The sequence below is a fragment of the Telopea speciosissima genome, chromosome 11 (genome assembly GCF_018873765.1).
Source record: "Telopea speciosissima isolate NSW1024214 ecotype Mountain lineage chromosome 11, Tspe_v1, whole genome shotgun sequence".
Classification (NCBI taxonomy): domain Eukaryota; kingdom Viridiplantae; phylum Streptophyta; class Magnoliopsida; order Proteales; family Proteaceae; genus Telopea; species Telopea speciosissima.
In genome coordinates, this window is record NC_057926.1 from 32,865,177 (window position 1) to 32,884,626 (window position 19,450).

Here is a 19,450-nt window from a genome sequence, read left to right on the forward strand (position 1 = left end):
ACCGCCAGCCAACACATTATGTCAGCCACAGCCGTCTAGTTTATCTTCATAAATCATCTTAGTAAGTCTTCCTCCGCCATTCCCCGAGATTCGACAGAGCTTCTGTCCGAGGTCCCTTCAGTTGGAACACTTCCTCCAAGACCATGGATGAGGTAACCAAAGAAGTAGGCTTCCCATGCTCATCTACCCCAGTTGGAACACTCCCTACGCATCCGTCATACAAAGCGGCCTCTGCATGGCTAGCGTCAACCATGAATGGCCTATTGTCGGCCATCACCAACTCAATCTTTCCTCCTTTGCGCCAGAGCACCAAGAGCTAGTGTGGGGATGAAGGGACACATGAGTTCACATGAATCCAATCTCGCCCTAAAAGGGCGTTGTAGTTGGCCATGGCATCCATGACGAAGAAAGCTGTCAAGGACGTATGATTTCTGACTTTTAAATTGATCGGGAGCACTCCTCCCGGCCTAGTGGATCCACCTAGGAAGTTTGTGACCGATCAGCGGGTAATAGGTCAGTCTCGTCTCTGCTGAGATGTCTCATCATTCTTGAGGGTAGGATATTCACTGTTGCTCTATTATCGACCTGAACCTTGGCCGCTGGTTTGCCATCCATGTGAGACTGAATGTACAACGACTTCAGATGCCGTGTCATTTCTCGGGTTGGCTCCTCAAATATGTCGGCCACTTTTTCTCGTGGTATCGGGGTGTCAAAAGTGTACTCTGTCTCCCTGGTGATGACCGTCCTAACGTTGTCCTTCGGGCCTTGTTGGTCTGGCTCATCACAGTCTACCCTCTTCTCAACTTGCTCTTTAGCGGGTACCAACTCTATCCCTAGGACTCCGGGGGGTGAGTCCCCTTCGTCCACGTCCCCTTCCAATTCTATTGTCTGGCCAGGCTGGTACTAGAACGTCCTTGGCAAGAGGTACACCATCGAGATCTGTACCTAGGTTGGTACTGTACCGAACATCATTTCAACCAAACCGCCGAAGTCGATGTTCGACGAGTGGATAGGGCCACTGGTGTCTGCAGTATCAACCCTTAGGCTGGCGCTTGTCACTATGTCATCGAAAACATCTAGGTCACTGTCTTCGATCTTGTAGTCCGATACATCCGGCTCCAAGACTCCTTCTCCCCCAATAGCAGTGCTTGGGCCTTCAGCCCCTGAAGGCTCATTGACTGTCTGGCTCAGTTCCCTAGAGCTCACGCCTTTCCCATCTTGATCCTGGGGGACCGTGTTCCCGCGGCCCTCGTTGGCATGGGCCTGTTGGTTTTGCCTTTGGGCCACCATCTTTCTTTGTCACCTTCTTTTTTGCGTTCTGGTCATATGGACCGGGTCAAGGCTGGCTGGGAACTTTGGGTGTCTTGTGGCCTTCCACTATTCCCTGGCTATCCTAGGAATGACCATCCTTGGCCCGTATCCTTTACGATGCTGAGGGGCCTCCCATCCAGAATGCTCTGTTCGAGAGTAGTCTAGCCTGTACTGTTCGTATGTCAAGCGCCTTTGTACTAAGACCTGTCCGAGCCGATCTTTGGCCGACGACCTGGAGGTATGAGTTGTCTGATGGGAAACCGGCCTCATGCCTTGTACGGGCGCCGGGCTCATTTCCTCCTTGGCTCCCGGGGTAGGCCATTTGCTCTGATCGAACAGCGTTTTTCCTGACTGTACTGGGGTTCCATTTCGACGTCCCTTAATTGGCTAACTGTAACTGGGACAAACATTCTGATGGAGCCTCGGTGCTTCACTCAGCCTGGGTGTGTCGATCCCACGTTCTTCCCATCCCCTTAATCCTTCTGGGGGATTGAACTCATAGCGGGTATTCACGATGGGTCGCTTGCTACACCTTCGCCGTTTTGGAGCCGCGACCTGCTCTCCAGCCCAAGCGGGTGTGTTACCAGATCGGCCCATGACAGGTACAGTAGGCCTATCAGGTGGGGTCAGGAATCCCTGTGTCATCCCGCCTGTTGTTACCTCCAGATCATTCGCCGCACGGTCGCTACTGGCCTGACTCTGGAAAGGAGCTGCCCACGAGTTCAGCCGAGATCCCCACAATCGTACTAGCAGATTCGGCTTGGGTGAATCACTTTCCTGCCCGAAGTTCCAAGCTGGCGCCGCATTCACCCTTGGTCTGGCCAGCTTCAAAAAGTTAGCGTTGACCATGTTAACTTGAAAGGGGTCTTCATCGACCATCATAACTCTCTTTTCCTTCCTTGGGAACTGGAGACGTCCATATGTAATTGCTTTCTGCAAGGCATTCCGTAAAACCACACAGTTAATAGTAGTATGGGTACGAGTATTGTGCCATTTACAATACTTCTGATCTTTCAATTCATGACTGGGTGGTATTTGGTGCCCTGGTGGCAACTTAATCTGCTTGTCCTTGAGAAACTTATCGAAAATCAACTCAACCTTTAAAATGTCGAAGGAGTATGTCACCTTCGAGTCAAAGGTCCTTTGAAGCGCTATCTTAGACTGTTCGGCCTGCTTGGCCTGGTCATTCGGCCTGGCTAAGGCCTTACACATGTAGGGCTTTCCTTCTGCCATTTCAGCAGCATCCACCGCAAACTCTACTTGCTTCTGGTCGCTATTCCCTAGCAGTGGGAAAGCATGATCGACAGTATCCTTGTAATACGTCCCAATAGAGGCCGCTTTCTACTGGCCTTCCTCTTTCAAGAGTTGCTCATAGGATGCAGCCTGCAGCACCAGCTGTCCAAGGTCAGCAAAGTATTGGCCAGCGAACCTCTTTCGAAGCTCAAAACTGAGCCCTCCCAAGGCCATCCTCGCGTATTCGGCCTCGGGCAAAATGGTTGGGCACTTATACTTGGCCCTCTTGAATCGAGTAATAAACCCTTCGACGGCCTCACCCGGTTCTTGGGTCATTTTGGCCAAATCTCCTATGGTGACCTCCAGCTCAGTGTGATAGAACTGAGTGTGAAAGAGTTCCTCCATTTCTTGCCAACTCTGAACCGAAGTGGCGGGCAGGTTGAAGTACCAGGTGAAGGCCAACCCTGTTAGAGAGTTGGAAAATAGCTTGAGTTTGGCCGCTTCCACCCCGCCCAGGTTGCCGCACTGTACTTTAAAGCGGGCTATATGCTCAATGGTGGACACCTTGTCTTCACCCGAGAACTTAGTGAATTCTGGGATTTTGGGGTTTCTCCCAAGGTCTACCGCATCAAAATATTCGAGGTAGGGCTTCCTATAAGCCAGACGTGGGGTCGTCCTGTAAAAGGGATTAATGCTGTCCAGGATGATCCTAGTCAGCTCTCCTCGGTCGACTACCACTGGTGCCCCTTGCACAGCAGGATGCCCTGCTACGTCGGGCAGCCATGAGCTACCGTGATAGGCCGGGCCTGGCTCAACGTTTGGGAAAGCCTCCGGTCTCTATTCGAATCCGGGGATATTTTCCCTGATGCTTACCCCTGTGGCCGTATACCCTTGGATGCCGGCACCCGCACTACTTCGCCCTAGAGGGGGGTATCCTCCTAAGGGGACAGCATTTGCCCCTGTGGAGACCGTGTTATTGAAACCTGGGCCAAACCTGGTGCCCCCTTCCTGGGCAGTGCTTGCAACAGTTGGCCACTGCATTCCTACAAGGATAGCTGTTGTGGGCACGTTACCTGCCCCTAAAGTGGTCGCATGACTGGTGCCCCTAGGAACGCCCGTGGGAGGGCCATTGACCACGTAACTCCTTATGGGGTTAATGACGTCGGGCGAGGCAACCTAATATAGGGGGTTGACAAAGGTCGTCAATGGCAGATTAATCCTAGGCCGGTCCCCGATAACAGGATTCTAGCTTGAGCTGGCGCCATATGGGGCCTGCGCGGGCAAGCCCATTCGGCCTAACTCGGGTCCTCTACCTTCGGTCGTCGCGGCAGTTCCATCAGGTGGTGCAACCGTTGTGTTCGGTCTTGCCCCTGATGTGGCCTACTGCCTTAAGGCAACGAGGGTTTCACGAAACTCCTCAAACTGATTCAGCTGGCTGGCCACGGACTTATCGACCGCAGCCATCATGTGTCATAGGTCATCGAAAATGGGTCTGAAGACGTCCACTAGCTATTGTATACTACCCGCGAGGCGTCAACAGCATCATGCATCATAACTGCCAGCTGATGCGCTGAGTCATTATTGGCATTGCTGCCATGTGAACCGCATGGTTACTCCTCGGCTTGGTCTGCAAATTCGACCGTCGTGGGGTTTTCCATTTCTTCATCCACCATGGTTTCCTTCTGAATACGAGGATGTCCAAGCCCCTTCTTTTGTTTGACCATAGCAGTCGTTGGCTTATGAGGGTCCCACTGGGCGTGCCAAAATGTGCTGGTGACAAAAATCCCAAACACTCACACACGGGGATACACACGTGGTACAAAACAACGTGGGCATGCCAGAACCTTTGCTCAGGTTCAAACGAGGCCAAGAACAGCCTGATCTGACTCCCAACCAGGCAAGTCGGTCTCCCTCTTGCCTGAGTAGCTCTAAGGTCTTTTGGGTTAAGCCAGCAATCATGAATCACAGCCTGAAATGCTATCGATCTATGAAGAGAAGAGAGATTTAGGACACAAACAATAATGAAACTAAAACAATGAATATACTAATCAATCATACCAGCTATGGACGTGAGCCTTGTGCATACACCCTCGTCACTCCAAGCATGTGACCGTACATTCCCTCAGCCCAAATAATGACAAAAACAGCAAAGAATGAAGTAAAAGATAAAAGTAGAAATGTAAAGAAGATAAAAATAAATGCCGGTCTTGTCAGGTGTGTTTGTGTGTCCTTTTCCAGATCAATCGCCTTCCTTATATAAGATACACACTCCCTGCTATCAATTTGCAATTGTTCCCACCAGAGCCACTCTATTCGGTCCATGCTCCTCAGCTCCAATCAAGTGTTGCCACGCGCCCCCACCAAGCCTATCCTGCCTCCAACCGCCAAGGCAATGGTGGGGTCCACCCCTGCTGCACCCCTTCACGTCTCTTGGGCGATGCGGTTCCTTGCCCTGTACCCCCTGTGCCTGCGACACATGGCCTGGCCCTTAGTTGATGGGGCGCAGTCACGTTCCACGCTTCCCCCTTGGCTCACGGCCCACGTCCTGGCAGTCTAGTCTTGGCCCACTTGGCCTGGTCTGATCTGAGCCGACGGGTTCTGGCCGCAAACAACGGTGAAGGAGAATCCATTGACTACGGCTTTTGGATGGGCAAGAGAGAGTATCGCGCAACAGTGAAGGAATATGTTCAACCCTTCATAAATTGGGGGGGGGGGAATATTTTGAACTCTAAGATGGTGGCCGAATCCTTAACACGTGGTGGAGGAAAACTTTTTCCATTACACTATGCTAATCCAATTTTTAAACAATGATATTCATAGTTTTAAAAATTCAGCCGGTATTGAACCCTTTTGTGTGTCATGTTTCTTTTTCTAGTTAACTCGATTTTACACAAATCTGGACTTTCTAGAAAATCGGGAACAACTTATGTGTCCAAATTCGGTTTTAACTAACGGGAGAGGGACACCGTCCATGTGCGGCAAGCTAGTGAGTGGAACCAATGGGGCACATAACAAAGCATTATATAGCAGGGGCATGGGTCATTTCAAAAGGGAAGAGAGAGACACAGAGGGTGCTAGCTCACAATACACTAGCTAGGGGTGACAACGGGTTGGGCTGGCCCTGGCCTAGTCTAAACCCCAGCCCAACCCTAGGGGTCTTAATCTAAACCCAAGCCCAGCCCAGCTATGTCAGGGCTTAACAAACCTTGGACCAGTCCGACTCTGACAGGATTTTCCCAAGCCTGGCTCAATACCTAATTGACCCTGATTGACCTTGATTATCTTGGCCCATTGAATCGTAGAACTAACAAAGCCCAATCATAGCCCACCATGTTCTTTAGATCATGTTCCTAGATTAGTTGAAGAGCTGACCAGATCCCCCTTAGTTTTGCTTCAAAGGTTGAGGAGTAGCGTCCTGAACGGACGCATGCATGGATTTTAGCTTCACCTGGAAATAAGAGTATTGGACACTAGCTAGATTTATTGCAATAGATATCAATGTCATCACAAATGATCTAGCAAGTCATTTGGGATTATGGGTTGTTGATGGGATTGGTGGAAGTCAAAATTTATTGCATTATCAGATTTTGTAACTATTGGAAGATCAGACTCCTTACACCAGAGACTATAATTTTTAAAGAGGTGGTCTGAGTTCCATTTTCTCTGATTCCATACAAGTTGTTTCCTCGCTTGCCAGAGAACATGCCAAGAGAGTACCTCTTGTCAACAACCAGTTTTAATATTTTGAACTGTGAAATGGGAGAAAGAGATCATTACCTCTTCTCTCACCAATTCTTTACTCAACACAAGAGTTGATATGCTCGGTTTTGATACTCAAATTTGTTATTGGTGAAGTCTGATCTGAGTCCAAAAATTGTAGTGGTATTTCTTTGCCGGGCCATTTTGCTTTCAAAACTTTTGTAAATGGCCTAAAAGTGCATACATCAACGCACAAGACGCTGATTCCTGTAGAGTTCGTTGAGATCTTAGATTTGATATGTATTTCACCTTGCTTTGGTTCAAATCTGAAATCAGACAGGGTGGGTCTCTAAGGGTAGTTTTGTATTTTATGAGTTAGGGTTTTGCCATATATTGTAATTATCTCTTTGAGAGATGGTGAGAGAGGGTTTGTTTTTGCTTCACAAAAATAGTGGATTTGTTCTATCGTTCGGCCATGGATGTAACCTTCCTTCTTGGGGGTGAGTCTCGTAAAATCTTGTTTGTTGTGTGTGTGATTTCTTTTTCTTTTGCATTTCTTCTGCAAAATCACCATTCTGCTGCGTTGTTTTTATAACAAAATTTGAGGTTGATTAAATTCTCTTAAAGAAAGGGCATCAGTGTAAGCATGCCACAGGTACAAATAAGGCATTCAGATTGGAAGTTAGTTAAATACTTTTATATCATAACCCTAGTTAATTAGAAGAACATTTTGTATGCAACTCCCAGAAAAATTATCAATTTTGGTCTCAAAGGCACTTTTCAGATGGCTATCTATGGGAATCCATCTGAATTAAAAATTTTCATTGCTAAAGAAAGGTTTTAGCAAGAGCAACACAGAGCCAATGACCCCTTTGCACTTAGTAATTATGTTATTCTATGGATAGAGGGAGAAAGAAAGATTAGGTTATAAATTCTAAAGAAAGATGGTTATAAAAAAACATCCGACCAACTAAGGGAGAAAATAAAGTAATTTCCACAAGCATAGGTTATAAATTCTAAAGAATCATTATCCAGACACATTGTGGAACTATTAAGTAAGTCCAAAAGCTTTAAACAGGTAGAAAATTGAAGCTTTAAATAGGTAAAAACCCACTATTACTCAAGAAAGAAGTAAATCATTAGACAATGATGTCCCCATTTTCCAATCTAATTTCTTTATTCAAGAGCAAAATGAGTGAATTTTGGTGCAACTACTAAGATAAATGACTTAATAGCAAAGAGACTGGAATGTTGGTAATCTCAAGATGGATTGACCAAATGGTGAATAGATAATGCACATTAAAGGTGGTAAATGGACAAGTGGAGGGGCAAAGGTAACTTGGGTTTGTATTGGCAAGATAAGGACATGAGTGTTTATGGGTCAAGAGCCACTCTGCCTTCTTAAGTAGTGTGTATAGAGGCTACACATGTAGGAAATTTTTGATTGGCCAATTGAGCAACTCTCCATCCTATTCAATGGTTCCCGTTAAGTGTTCCATTAAACTTGATCCTTTATGTTTCATTACTAGGCTTCATTATGGGAGTTTTAATCCTCTAATCTAACTGTCAAATCTTTATGAGAGATTGATAGATTATGACTATTTAAGGAAGAGAAGGTCCCTCCCCTCATCTATGCACAAACAACTCTTTACCCATTGAAAGAATTGCATATAGAAGGATTGAGGGAAGAAGTCCTCTTTTTATTTTGATATTCTTCTCATCAAAACGCTGCAATGGCTTCATCAAGTTTCGCTGCAACTAATGACTCAACGGTGAATGGTATATCATTGTATTTTATAGTATTGTAGTGATTCATTGTATAGGGCAAAGATTCAATCGAGAATTATAATATTACTAATTCTCCTACAGTGGCCTCAGAGCCAAGGTTATAGCCCTCATGCTTTAAATCACATTATTGATTTCTTTCTATGGAACCCCTTCTGCCAAATAACTAATTTAAAAAATATATATCTATATATTATTAAAGAGGATGTCGAACTGTTTTCAAATACCAAAGGTTTTGTAGTTTGTTTCTTTGAGTTTGAAATCAATTAATAAAATGGAACTCCTAAATAAATCATCAGATTAATGATGGTTTGATGTGTATTATTTGATTCATTAAATAAAAGGGGATTGGGACAATGGAATCAACCATTAAAGAGGAGTTTTGGGTTTTATATCGGCTACTATAAATGGGATTTAGGCTCGATTCTATCGGTAATGGTCGTCGGCATAATGTTCGCCGGACTAAATTTGAATGTTCGTCAGAGATTTGGAGCCTAGCCGTCGTGGCATGTGGCCGCTATTAGGGGCATAATGGGTATTATAGAATTATTTTTATTATTATTATTATTTTTTTATTTTAATAATATTTCTATTGGGCATTTCTTTAATAAAATAAGTAATGAGCTTAAGCCCCATGTGATGGTTTTAATTGAAGAAATGGATCCAAATTTATGGTGTAGTGACCCATTATGACAGCCCATAGTTAGACCATATGGCCCAACAATTAAAACAACAAAACAAAACAGAAATCAGAAATTAATTTATTTAAGTTTCTGGAATTAATTTCTACTTTTAGTTATTTCTATTTTTTGTTTATGTTTATAAACAGAAATTGTTTTGTTTAAATTTATTTCTGTTTCTTTTCTATTTATATTATAAATAGAAGTTGGTTTGTTTCTGTTTATGAATTCAATTTTGTTTATTATGAATTCTATTCCTGTTTATTTATGTTTTCTATTTATGTTTCTGAAAACAAAGATGTTCTATTATATTAGTTTCTATTTATTTCTGATTATTAGTGACAGAAATTATTAGCAACAAAAATCTATTATTAGCAACAGAAACAGAACCTTTAGCGGCGAAAATTCATGTATGACAGAATTGTTACATAACCGCTTCCGCTGTCATTCTGTCTTCATTTTAAACCCGATTATAATTTCGTCTTCTCTTATGTTTGTTATTTTAAGAGAACCTTAAGATAAAAATTATTGATGAACTTAGTTGTATTAATTTTGAAAAAATAAATTAATAAATTATTGATGTCATATGTGACTAGATGTTGGGATTTTCAAGGATTTGAAAAAAAAAAAAAAGTGATTTGATTGCCGCCGAAGCGGATCGATCATGAAAATTCAAGGTAATTGAACTTAAAATACCTGAACCAACCATCATTAATGAAAAGACATCATAATAAGCCAATTTAGGATATAAGTGTTTATCACATAATCGAGTTGGATGGAAGTGTTATTATGTTGTGCAAAGTGTAATCATACTATGAGGGTGATCCCTGTTGCACCTCACCAAATGCATCATACTAATCACTCTGGGGTAGTATGATGGCTACTCCCTGCACTACTTTCTGCAAACACACATCTTTACTTGCCTAATTTGATTCACGCTAGATATAAATGACAAATCATCCCAAATATAATGTAACTAGTTTAGGGTATTAGGTCATGCAATTTAAATTGAACGGGAGTATCCAAAGGTACATGCTTCATCATGGATGTGATGACCATAACTCTTAACCCTAGACATAAATGTAGCAACATCAAATTAAAGGTAAAATAGGGCATTATGATAAATCATTAGTCTCACAGTTGGGTTGGAATGGGAGTGTCCAAAGGCACACATCTCTGCTTGACTGTGTAGATAGATTTTTAGCCCTAAGAGGTGACTTCCAACACCTATCGAGTGAACCAATAGCCTGTTACATTCTCAATCCCGAATGATAGAGTGTAATGATGCAATAGGTTCCTCCCTCTAGAATTATAGTTCTAGTATTATTGAAATTCAAAGCATTATAGATAAGTAAGCATGTATTTCTGTTTCCTTTTAATAGGACCATCCCCTATGACTGTACCTAATTCTGTCCCTATCCTCACTGGCTCAAACTATTTGGATTGACACGAGAAGTTGATATACTACCTGACTGCCGTTAATCATGATTATTGCTTCCACACTGAGAAGCCAGCTGATCTTACTGATAAGAGTACACCGGTTAAGATAAATCTTCATGAGAAGTGTACCCGATCAAACCAGTTGTGCCTCTTGTTCATTAAGAAGACTATTGGCAAGACTATTAAAGGTTCAATCCCTGCCTCTGATGATGCAAAGACCTATTTGGCCTTTGTTGAAAGGCGATTTTCTTCAGCAAACAAATCTCTTGCAAGCACTGTTATGTCAAAATTAGTCAACATGAAATACAATGGCAGCAATGGCATAGGGGATCACATCTGTGAGATGGCAAACTTAGCTGCACAGCTGGATAAGTCGGACCAGAAACTGAATGAACCTTTCCTTATTGGGTTGATCGTTCAATCTCTGCCTTCTAAGTTTGAGCCATTCAAGATCCATTACAACACTAACAAAGATGAGTGGGAACTGAATGAGTTTCAGAGCAAGTGTGTTCAGGAAGAGCAGAGACTGAAGCAAGTAGGAGAACAAGTGGCGAACTTGGTGTCACATAAGCGTAAGAGAGGAAAGAAGAGCAACAGTGCAACAAAGAAGAAGACCGACAATCCACAGGAGTGGAACAAGGAAAAGTCTGACAAGATGAAGTGCTTCTTCTGCAAGAAGACCGGACACCTTCGAAAGGACTGTCAAAAGCGTCGAACATGATTTGAAAAGAAGGGTAATGATTCTATCTTAGTTTGTTTTCAAACCAATCTCGTTGATGTTCCTTGTAATACATGGTGGATTGATTCTGGTGCAACTGTGCATATTACGAATTCTGTACAGGGATTCCTTTCAAACTGGAGCCCAAGTCCCAGTGAGAGTATCTTCTACATGGGAAACCGGATGGAGTCTGAAGTTCAAGCGATTGGCACTCACAAACTCATTATGGATACCGGATACCAGCTCAACTTATCGGACACCCTTTATGTCCCCTCTATTTCCAGAAATCTTGTTTCTTTGTCTAAACTTGATGTTGAGGGTTTTGACTTTATATTTGGGAACAATATTTTAAAAGTTTATAAAGATAAAAATCTAGTATTTACTGGATATTTATGTGATGGTCTTTATAGATTTAATTTGACTCCGATTATGAAAGCTCTTTGCTTACCCTGCATGTGAATGTTGGAACTAAACGTAAATCCAACAATAATGTTTCCTCAACCTTGTGGCACAAACGTCTAGGTCATATCTCCAGACCTAGGATGGAGAGATTAGTGAAAGAAGGGGTATTGCCTAATTTAGACTTCACTGACTTCGAAACCTTCTTTCCGGAAATACGATAATAGGATTGTGGTCCGAGCATAAAGAGGGTAGTTTTTGTAGAGAAGTCAAAGGCAAAAGGTGAAACCAAAACTCAGAGCAGAAAGCTCTATCAAGACATTCTTTAATGATAGTGGGTGGTTTATGTCGGTTAGACCAAGTAAAATGTGATCCACAAAGAGAGAAGAGAAATCAGATCAAGAAGCCGATTAGAGGTAGCAGAGGGGTGGAATAAGGAGCCACCAAATTTCTTAGACTGATCAAGGAGTTCATTAAAATCACCAATAACACAAAAGGGTTCCTGGACAAAAGACAAAACCAAAAAAAGTTCATCCTAGAAACCAAGTTTGAGGGACAAATGTGGTAGGGCATAGATAAAAAAAACACCAAATCACATCCATTCGTTTATCATTCATCTTAATGCCAATAAACTGGGATCCATACAGAATGTCAAGAATTTCCAGTGAATATTGCCCAAATACACACAGACCACCTTTGCCCTTGAAATCAGGGGAACTATCAATATGGGCCAGCAACGAAAATCTCCTAGAGAGGCCTAACAATTTTAAAGAAGCATGACTGCAGCATTTGGTCTCATAGAGAAACACTAAGTCAGGATTAAATTTCTTAGCATAAAGACTAAAACATCTTTTAGAAAAAGCATTATTAATGTCACGGATATTCCAGGACAAACAGATCATGTTGGTAAAAAGGTAACAAAGAACAGACAAGGTTAAAATAAACAGAAAATGACACATGCAACAGGGGTTACAAAAACGACGGGGCATAAAACAGCATCGATGGAAACGCAAATTAAGTTACCAAATACTAACAGAAACACAAATCATAAGCACAAAGAGGACATAGAAAAAGTTAAAGAACTCAGAGTGCAAAAGGTAGAATATTACTGAACTAGGAGTCAGTGACCTAAGTACTTCCCCTGGTGCTGTGTTGATGGGTGTGACATCAAAGTATGTGGGTTCAGATTGAAAGGAAGCGCTGGAGGAGAAGTCCTTCATCCATTCATGGACCAAGAACAACAGTGCATCCGGATCAGAGGCTTGGGCACGAGAAGATTCCATGAGATCTTTAATGGAGGTGAAAGCCGAGAGGACGGACAGGGATATATCAGGCTACTTGAACTTACGCTTCTTGGAAGGAGGAGGGGGTACAACAGAACCCACAAAGAAAGCATTCCCGCCATCATTCAAACCAACAGAGGAGGAGGGCGGATTCTTCCCAGCATTATCAGAGGCAACAGACTCAAGTCCAAAACAGCCGTGGGTGCCTTCAAAGCCATGATCACCAGACACATTGATTTTTGCCTCAGTAGACACAACATCAGCGAACGAATCCCCAAACAAGGGCAAAGGTTGAAAATCCACGAACAGAGAAGAGATAAAAGTGTCCTCACTAGAAGAGGGACTAGGATCCAGCGCCATGATAGTAGAAGAGCAGTGGGTAACATCACTCAAAGGAACCGGATCAAAGATTAAGACTTCAGGAACTGGCAAACTCGCCTCTGACGTTACTCCAGGAGCCTCAACATCACAGACAGGAAGAGTTGGAGGAGCATCCACTTCCATTGAAATAGACTGACCCAGACTAGCAATCGGCAAGCCCAACTCATCAAAAGACATCAAATCAAGCTCCAGCATGGCCACATCCATAACAGAGGAAGGGTGCATCACCATAGAGTTGATGTAAAGAGGGTGAGTGAGGGCCGAGTCAAAGTTCCCCCACGGAATCCATCAGCTCGAAGATGGTTTAACAAAGGAACAAAAATCTGCAACATGGAAGAAACGACCACAGTGGTAGCAAATTTTGAAAGCTTCATACTTAAAGGAAACGGGCAGCGAATCTCCATTAGGTTTGTGGATAATGGAGGTTAAACAAACTTGTTGTTTAAGCTTGAAGAGAACCTTCGCCCGCTCCACACCTGCTGCAGGGGCAGCATCATCGCTGTGAAAGTGAAGATCAAGAAGTTTACCAATACATGAAACCGCCTGTTTCACCGTGTCAAAAGAATAGAACTCCGCCGGAATGGAGCAAAGATGCACCCAAAAAGGAAAAAAATTCCGTTCATAAGCATACCGATCGTCATCCAGTGCATGTTCAACAAGATTAATAAGAGTTCATCCGCACCACCAGGGACCAAGAGCCCAGACTTTGTCCCGCTCCGAAGTAGTATTAAACTCCACCATAAAACCCCCTTCTCATAACAACATAGATACACGCCTCCCATAGACTCCCAGAGGTCCACCAGCTTCGCACAGAGAAAGCCCTAGGAAGGGCGAGGATAGCCAAGGATAAAACCATGAACCTTAGAAGCTAACAACAGCCGAATCCCACTACCATCCAAAGAACTCAGTTGATCAGTCGCCAGAACCCTCTATACAGCAGAAGGAAAATGCCTTTGGGAAGAATCAGTCTGAAAACCACCAGACCTTGTAGCACCACCGCCATGAGCCGCAATCACTGACTGATGATGGCGAGAGGAAGATTGAAACTGTGACATAGTACAAAGCACAGTCTCAACAGGAAAAGAAAAAGAGAGAAAGAACAGAACCACTAACAGGGCAGAGTAAAACTCCAAACCAGAGAACGCCCAGACCGGAAAGGAGGTTAGAAGAAGAAAGGAAAAAGAGAGCAAGAATAGTAACCGCATAGAATGTGGTAGTGTGGGAAGAAAAAGGAGGAAAAAGAGGGAAAGAATAGGAAGCGATGGGACAGATGGCACATTCGCTCGCACAGCACCCAAGTAAGCCTAGAGTCACCTACCTAGCACGGGGCCCAAAAAAGATTAAAGAGGATAGGAAGAGGAAAAAAGGGGTGTTGGAACTCAAAAGATGGAAAGAAGTTACGTCAAAGAGGAAAGGGATGAAGGATATATTAAAGAGGATGGTTAACAGGGAAGTGAATTGAGACCAAACGAAAATTCACCTGAGTTGATTTTGTTTATTATAGACCAAACTCTTAAGGGTTGTTTCTCAAATATCAAAACTTGTGGGATATCTTTTGTTGTTAATTATTTTGACAACTTTGTTTCTTACTGCCCAAATATAATAACACGTGATAATAAATACACTAAAAAACCATACTAAAGATTGTTTATCCAGTTTGTGATTAAAATAGAACGTCAAGCATAGATCTTTCAAACTTGCATAGGCTAAGTATTCAGTCCTCAGCCCCAGAGGTCCAGCCACCCATATGTGCTTAACCCAATCGCAAGATAAAAATAAATGCCAGGAGGATTAGACACAATTTCCACATAGAGCATAGGTTGATCTGAAGCCATTTTGAGAGAGTAGCCTTGATTGGGAGTCCTGCATTTAGCAAACGCCAGAAGAATAATTTAAATTTTGGGTGAATTGTGAGTTTTCAAAAGAATTTCCACTAAGATTTGATAAAGAAATTGCTATCAACAGAATTTGAATTAAGCTTTCTAGCAGCCAGTTTAGTACTCGAGACTCCATTTTTGGCCCTAGTGCATCACCAACTGTCTTCCGACAATGAAACATAAGAGATTATGTTAAAGACAATGCCCATAACTTGTTTATTGAAAGTACTGATCCAGAAAATCTAAATACCAAGGTGCTTATAAGCAAATATCTACAAAATATGGTCAAATACATCTTAAAAGGTTCAAAAGAGCATGGGAGGAAATGTTCAATTGAAAGTGCTGAAAATTCAGTAGTTGTTATAGATACACCGGATGGTTCTGCTTGCAGGTTTATATGACTGATACAGACGGATGACGACAAAAAATGCAAGGGCAAAGGTGATATTGCATTAAAAAACTATGTGAGAGATAATCTTTTCAAGTTCGCAGTCCTCATTCCAGGATTGAATGATTTGAAGTTGTTCAAATCTTTTAAAGATAAATTGTTTCAATGTCAATATCAGGATTTTGAAAAGTATAAAATTGAAGAGCATCCCATGCTTTGGGATCCGGCATCCCGACAATGCTACTGCGAGAGAATGGATATAAAATTCAAGGATAAGGGAGAAGGTCTTCAATTCAATAGGAAAGCTCGTGAGGCTGTAGCATTGTTTTTTCGTCCTGTTGTTGATCCAATTGCATGAAAACGATTTATTCCAGAGTCTGATCCATATGCAGGGGCTATGCAAGGTGACAATAATGCGGAGTATGATGATGAGTTGGGGGTGATTAAAATTTTTTGAAACCATGCAACCCATAGTACTAATTTGTTTAAATGTTACGAACTGTTCCTTGCTATTAGAATGCCTACTCTTTTGCCAACTCTTTACGAACAACTTGGGTCACTTAAATGATATGATGTTGTTGAGCAGGAGCCGTGCTAATGCAATGAGTGCATGGTGAATGTTGAGGATGATGGTGATGCTTTTGAAGAGGATCATATTGAGCCAGTTGAGGAGGATGTCTGAAGACTTTGATTTATCATTGATGATTTCATTTATTTTAGTTTGGATTTGGATAGATCAAAATTTGACAGTAATTGGAGTTTTAACATGATACTTATTTTTAGCTTTGAATTTTCATGGGTTGTAATAGAGACTCAATAGTTACTTTTATCTTTACTTTGTGGTGCCACAAGCACAATGAACCATAGATTTTCAGATCTTGTTAAGAGTTATTATTAATTAAGATTTTCGTTGTGTTTAAAAAAAAAAAAAGGTGATCCTCTGAATGAAAGTATGTCCCTTGTACCGGTGATGTTGACCGTTCACTAAAATCCATACGTAACTGATTTCATGCGGAGGAAATTGAGGATTAGTGTACAAAATATCCTGTATGGCAGGCACCACTGCCTCAGTCCAACCAGTCTGAGCTGGTCGTCGTCCCTGCTTGCTACAAATTTGTCAAGGAGAAAACACAGTTGCTGAATAGTTATCTACTGGAGAACGATTGTGTGATCTCTATGTTACTCATCTTTTTCAATCTAATGTAGATAATATCTTGGATAAGGAGTTGTCGAATGAGATCCATTCTTTCTTTTGGAGTTTGAACTTGCTTGATCTGTCAAAGAAAAATCTATAATTCATCCACCAGGAATTGTATAAGTTGAATTGGTTTCAAGTTATTAACATTAGTTTCTCTAGGATTAAAAATATTGGAAGGAACCTAGGCTTTGATACCACACAGTACATCTGACTTTTCATTACTCAATCCCCGAAGATCCTTACAACTGAGAGATGGTGACCTTATATAGATTACAAACACACACACTCCGACCCAAGAGAAAAGTGGATCGCCTAGCTCAAGAAACAAAGAGAATGACTCCTAAATATATTAGGGTTCACCTCTTTGCAACAAATAATAATCCCCTTATCTGGAATGTTGTTGATTTTCTTTATATTTACCAAAATATAGCACTGCAATCACCAAAGAACCAAAAGAAAATTTTGAAGAACCTAAATTGGAATAGACTCCCTCCGAAACAAATTTAAGACTAAGCTGTGAACACCCCTCTTGAGGCCTACACATTTGTCCATTTGAGTATTGCAAGAGAGTGCCCTAAGTTTTCTAGCAACAAAGCCTAAGAGGGGGAGGGCTACGCAACCTTCAGCAATTCGTTCATCTGTCTACTTGTTAAGAATTAACCGATCCCAACCCGATTTTAAACTGGATTAAACTTGGTTGAGTAGTTAGATTAGTTGTTCACCCTGGCTGGCTCTAAGCATCGGAATCGACTGGCATCGATCCATTTAATACCACCAATGTACCTCAGAAAATTGAACATAATCTGGCCAAATCAATATCGAACCCACGAATAGAATCAAACAAAAATAAATTCAGGTCAACATTAGCTACTTAGGGTAGCATCTCTTGGCGTGGTGGTGGCGGATGCCAATTGGAGTCGAGCATTGGCATAAGTCCAAGGGAGATGTCTCTTGTTCGACTCTAGCCCCCACTCCCTGCGCACCCCAATTGGGTGCTTGACATCCATTATTCCTCCCCCTTCCCTCCCCATTAACACCCCTACCCTCTGACGACCCTTCCTTGAGTTGGGATGTCAATTCCTAGTGGCCTATTTGATCAGGCATAGGGGTGCAAGTTTGGCCCTGTCGGCCCGAACCCGCCCCGGCCCGCCCTGAGCCTGAACAGGGCTTGGGCTGAGATATTTGGCCCTGAGGGAGGGTCAGGGTTGGAAATTTTTGGCCCTGAGTTAGGGTTGGGTCGGGCCAAGGTTGAGGCCTCAAGCTAAGTCTGGCCTGGCCTGGCCCGACCCTGTTTTAAGTTATACTATATATATATATATATTATAAACTAAATGTCACCCACATTTTGTTATATGATATATTATATATGAAGATAGTATGATAAAATACATTTTATTATAGTGTTATTTTACGTAAAATTGATCATTTTCTTCCCAGCCCATTTCGGCCCATGCATTTCCTTCCCCCTCCCCATGATCAGGGCCAATCAGGGTCAGCCCGGCCCGACCCTGAGGGCTGGTCAGGGTTGGATTTTCAGGCCCTGAGTCAGGGTCGGATCGGGCTTGGGCCCAGCTAAGGGGACTCAGGGTTGGGCTAGGGTTTTATAAATCCCGGCCCAACCCGACCCTGTTGCAGCCCTAATTAGGCAATTAGCTACTTAGCTATAATCCTATTTGATCAGTCAATTCCAAAGCTATTGCCAACCCATTTTTAAACTAGATTAAACCAGGCTGAGTAATTAATTATTATCTGTTCACCTTGATTGATTCTAAGCATCGGGATCGGCTGGCATCAATCCATATTCAATTTCACCAATTTGCCCCAAAAAATTAAACATAATCCGGCCAAATCAGGATCGAATCCATGGATAGAATCAGACAAAAATGCCTTAAAGTCTCAAATAGGGTGCAAGCGATGGACACTACTATCTGAATGAGCCATCATCCAACTCTCAAGCTATATCTCAAATTCCTAAAATGCTCCTCATTGGCCCAAAGGCCGGAACATTTATTCCGTGCAACCACTAAGTTTGTTTTTTGGCCGTTAGAAATGATTCAACGACTACTCTCCCCTTTCGACGAACCAAAAATTCTTACACGATATTGATAAGGAGAGTTTCGTTCCCAGATGTATTCACACAACCCACACCCCCCTTACTCAATAGAGGACCCAACTTGATCACTGTGAGACAAGCGGCCAGGAAGTTCAAATCCACACAATCTATCACTTGAGGCATAAGTTGAACAATTATTGGTTGCCAACTTTATCCGAACTAAGAAGCTCATCCTAGTTGGAAAATGTGAGTGAGTTTGTTTTGTCCACTTTCTCGATCCCCCTCTATCAAAATGATCAAAAAGGAAATGAAATCCTTCTTCTACCCGTGTTCGTCTCTTCTATCTCTGTAAGTTCAAGTCAACGTTAGCTACTTGGGGATGTGCCTCTTGGCATAGTGGTTGTTTGTTGCAATAGAGCACTACCCTAAGTACAAGGGAGAGGTTGTTTGTTCGACTCTTCCTCCTCCCCAATTGGATGCATCCATTATTCCTCCCCCTTAATGCCCCCCACCCCTTGACTTTTTTTTTTTTTTTTTTTTTTTTTTTTTTGGTAAAAGAGGAATTTTATTGAAAACCTCTGGGAAAGTTGCAACCAAAAGCATCAAAACATAAAGGAAGGAGAATAAAAGGAGGGGAATGGGGAATCCATAATTGTTCAGTCTGATAAGTCGCTCCAATGGAGGCTAGTGAATCCACAATCTGGTTGCCTTCCCTAAGAATATGCTTAAAGAGCACCTAGTGCAGAGTACTGGAAAGAAAACTACAGTCTTCGATGATGTGCTGGATCCTCCAAGGGACAAAAGAATCACGTCCTTGAAGAATATTAATAAGGGCTCATGTTCTCTGTGCCGCAGCGCAGGCTGCGCCCAAACACGTGGGCCTGTCACTCAGGGGGGCAGGGTGATCATTGCGCCCACCCCCATGTGTCTGGGGGCAGCCTACGCCCCCGCACATAGAACATTCTCCTTATTAATAATTAACCATCACGTTATCGCTTTCAATGC